This window comes from Pan paniscus, chromosome 12 (assembly GCF_029289425.2).
Source record: "Pan paniscus chromosome 12, NHGRI_mPanPan1-v2.0_pri, whole genome shotgun sequence".
Classification (NCBI taxonomy): Eukaryota; Metazoa; Chordata; class Mammalia; order Primates; family Hominidae; genus Pan; species Pan paniscus.
Window position 1 is genome coordinate 15,047,532 of NC_073261.2, and position 4,788 is coordinate 15,052,319.

The following is a 4,788-nucleotide window of genomic DNA, read 5'->3' on the forward strand; positions in this document are numbered from 1 at the left end:
GAGAACAAGTCGCCAATTTCTTATAAATTGACCTACCTTTTGACCTAGTCCTTTCACTGCTAGGCATTTACTCAAAGCAGGAGAGTTGAAAACAAATGTCCACAAGAAGAATAGTATAAAAGAATAGCTGCTCTACTCATCATAGACAAAAACTGAAAACATCTCAAAAGTCCATGGATAATCTGTTATGATTTATTCATAAGTTGGAATACTACTCAACAATAGAAAGGAACAATCTGTTGATTTCTCACAACAACATGGATTAATCTCAAAAACATTATGTTGAGAGGAAGAAGCCAAGTAAAATAGTACATACTGTATGATTCCATTTATGTGAAGTTTGAAACAGGACACAACCAACCTATGGGATAAAAGTCAGAACAGTGGATACCTCCTGAGTGGGAGGAATTGATTAGAGAAGGACATAAATGAATTTTCAGGAGTTATGGAAATGTTTTACATTTTCATTGGGGTGGTAGTTAAATGAATGTATATATTTCTCAAAATTTATGCAACTGAGCATTTAAAATCTGTACATGGGGCATGTCAGGGTGTAGTGTGGGGCTTAACGGTGAGCTGAGTCAGGACCAGGACATTCAGATGACCCACGGGCTGGAGACATCTGGTGATACTTGGGTTATAACCTTATTCAAGCAGTTTTATAGTGAGCTTTTACCCAGAGCACTTTTGCATGTTATTTAATAATGACAATAACTCTGAGAAGTATTATGATCTTGGTTTTCTTTATTTTTTGTTTATTTTAGAGATAAGGTCTTGCTCTGTCACCCAGGCTGGAGTGCAGTGGCACAATCATGGCTCACTGCAGCCAGGCCTCCGGGGCTCAAGTGATCCTCCTGCTTCAGGCTCCACAGCTGGCTAATTTTTTTAACTTTTTTGTAGAGATGGGGGGTCTTGCTCTGTTGGCCAGGCTTGTCTTGAACTCCTGGCCTAAAGCGATCCTTCCACCTCAGCCTCCCAAAGTGCTGGGATTATAGGCATGAGATACTGTGCCCAGCCTTGATTTTCTAAATGAATGAAATGAACTTCAGGAAGCTTCAGAAGCTGGTTCAAAATCACTTGGCTATTAAATGATGTAGCTGGACCTCATCCCTGAGAGTTATGATTTCAAACTAGAGACTCTTGTCCCTTTCCACTTGCAAATGGCCTATCTGAAAATCAGCTCTGTCTGGAGCTGGCCCCCTTCCCCTCTGCTCCCTGCAGCACAATCTTCTGAATTGAGTTTCTCAGAAGGGGCATGGGGGAGGCATACTTTCGTCAGGAGATTCGCCCTGGTCTGAAAGGGGTACAAGTTCTGTCGAAGAGTTTGATATTAAAGATAACTGTAATTTTAAAGCTCTGCCCTTCTGGAGTGGATGGGCTCTGTGTTTAGCAGAGAACTTTGGTCAGTGTTTGGTGAGCCCTGGATGCACTTGAAGTGGCAGGAGGTCAGGAGAAGTGAGATCCTTCACAGAAGACAGCAACAGAAATGTGGGCATTGCGGGCTGGCAGATAGAGAACAATCATAAGCAGCAAGCCAGGCCTGGGGATCCTGCCCTGTCGGGTGGTGAGGCTGGGGCGTGTTGACAGTGCCATCTCATATTCAGTGGCTCTGCTATGATCCTTTAATCACTATTTCGAACATTGTTCATTCTTCCCAGTTAATTCCACCACATCTGCCTCTATGAGGTTTTGTGGCTCTCACAGAGAGAAGGAGGAGCGTGGGGACTTACAGGCTTTCTTCACACACCATGGGTGAACACAGAGACACCCAATTTGTACCCTGGGGCCCTGTTATTCTACCTCAGGAGAGGAATTATTATTTTCCTAATTTGCCCCACAATACACACAAAAAAGACAAAACTGGGAATATAAATTAGCTATGTAAAAATACTACTACTGACAGCTGGTTTCCATTCATGGCTAAGCACTATAGGGAGTGCTCTGCGGATGGTCTCCTGCACCTGGAGATGAACGATAGTAGGTACTCAATGAAGAAGATTGTTGAATTAATAAGCAGGCACTGGTGTGGGTGGAAATGCCCTTATCTTAATGGAGCTTAAAATGTAGTAGGAAAAAAATCTTAAATAAGCACACAAACACATAGCATGGCAGAAGGTAATCTTTTTTTTTTTTTTGACAGAGTGTCGCTCTTCTTGCTCAGGCCAGATGCAATAGCGCCATCTCGGCTCACCAAAACCTCTGCCTCCCAGGTTCAAGCAATTCTGCCTCAGCCTCCCGAGTAGCTCGGATTACAGGCATGTAACACCACGCCCGGCTAAGTTTGTATTTTTAGTAGAGATGGGGTTTCTCCATGTTGGTCAGGCTGGTCTCGAACTCCCGACCTCAGGCGATCTGCCTGTCTTGGCCTCCCAAAGTACTGGGACTACAGGCGTGAGCCACCATGCCCACCCGGTAACCATTTTTAGGAAGAAAAATAAAGCAAAGTACAGAAACAGTAAGCAAAGGAGGTACAGGTGGCTTTCAGGAGGCAAATGCTATTTTAGATAAGGTGGTCAAAAATGACCTCTCTGATAAGGAGCCATGGGTGCAGAGGCCTCAATGCGGAAGAAGAAATAAGTCAGGTGTATCTCCGGGGTAGAGTATTCCAAGAGAGAAGAAAAAATGGGAAGTGCATATTAAGCTAATATATTTCATAAAGAACTAAAAGTAGAACTACCCTTTGATTCAGCAATCCCACTACTGGGAAAAGAAGTCATTACACGAAAAAGATACTTGCACACACATGTTTATAGCAGCACAATTTGCAATCACAAAATCATGGAACCAACCCAAATGCTCATCAATCAATGAGTGGATAAAGAAACTGTGATATATATGATATCTATATATGATATCTATATATATCTTGATAGATATAGCTATATGGTGGAATACTACTCAGCCATAAAAAGGAATTAATTAACAGCATTCGCAGTGACCTGGATGAGATTGGAGACTATTATTCTAAGTGAAGTAACTCAGGAATGGAAAACCAAACATTGTATGTTCTCACTGATATGTGGGAGCTAAGCTATGAGGATGCAAAGGCATAAGAATGATACAATGGTCTTTGGGGACTTGGGGGGAAGGGTGGGTAGGGGGTGAGAGATAAAAGACTACAAATAGGGTACAGTGTATACGGCTTGGGTGATGGGTCCACCAGGATCTCACAAATCTCCACTAAAGAGCTTACTACATGTAACCAAACACCTCCTGTACCCCATTAACCTATGGAAAAATAAAAAAATAAATTAATTAAATAAATAAATGAATATACTTCAGAATATGTTGGCAGTGAGTTTTCATCAGTTTCAGATAAGGGCCCAGGTGCTCTAGGGAGCGCAAACAGCAAAACACTGAATCTTTACTTTAAGGTGCTCAGAGGATGGTTAAAACATACACCTCTGGAAAGACCCCAGAGGCGCCATGCAGATCAGGGGTCTGGGCTACAGGTCCTCATGGAGTTTAGAAGAGGGGGTTATTGAGGGCTGGTATGGACCGTGCTCGATGTCTTCATGGAACAAATTGTCCGAGATCCTCGCTTTGAGGAGATTTTTGTAGGAACTAGGGGGTGCAGATGGGGAGAGAGAGCACTTAGAAGTAGAGCATGGGGTGGTGAAAGGACAAATTTCAGAGTGTCCAAGGCCTATTTATGCTTTAGGACAGACTAGAATCCTTACCATTGCCTACTAGGTTAGCAAGATCTAGCCCCAGCCTAGCTCCCTGTGCTCCAACCACAGGCCTGCGTTGAAAGAAAACTAAACTCCTGTGACTTATAATAAATACTGCCAAGGAGGGAAGGCGAAGATGTCAGTGTGACTCCATTGTGGCCTAAGGAAGATGTGTCTTGACTCTACACACAGACATACTGATCTCTTGGCAGGAAGCCCCTTGGAGTGGAGGTGGAGCGCTCAGGTGGGGCAGCTTGAGGTCCCTGGTCACTAAGATCTTTCCTCTGCTCTGACTCCAAGCAAATCAAGTTTCCTGAGTCATCTGACTGTGTCAACCGTCCCTGGGAAAGAATTCAGGCATAGCTGGCCCCTGAACAGATCCATTCCCCACTGTAGTGAGTGCCTGGGTATTTTATCTATCTCTTTTACGAGTTCTGTCCACTACCCACCAACACACAAAAGTACACATTTCCCTTGTAGGCACGCCGTTGGGATTCCTGTGCTGAGTTCCAACATGTGGGTGTGTTCCCCCGGCCGAGGAGGGAAGTGTTAATTCCACACACCAGTCAATCATACAGGTAAAAGGTCTGCAACAAGTAACAGGATGACAGGAAGTGGACTTTAAAGCAGGCACAGAAGACTTAGAATTTCTCGGGTGTCACCCCTTGGAGACTAGACATTGGCAATAGGCAACATTTGGATACTTGTCAGGAGTCAGGCCCCACCTCAGCTTGATTGATAGGTGAATGAAAATAAGTTTTTCCTTAAGAGTGGAACAGCTGGAGAGTCTTGAAAAACCAGACCTTCGCTAATTTGAGAGCATGAACCAAACTGATTATTTGCCTTGTCAAGATTCTTTCCAGGCCGGGTGTGGTGGCTCACACGGTAATGCTAGAACTTTGGGAGGCTGAGGCGGGCGGATTGCTTGAGTCTAGGAGTTGGACACCAGCCTGGGCAAAATGGTGAAACCCCGTTTCTATTAAAAAAAAAAAAAAACAACTTTCCAGAGCAGTCAGGTGTGTACAAAATGCTGACCCCTGGTGGATATTTCCTGAACTACTCTTTTAGCTCCACAGGAAGGAGACCCAGAGGCAAGACGTCAAAGCTAATCTTCCCT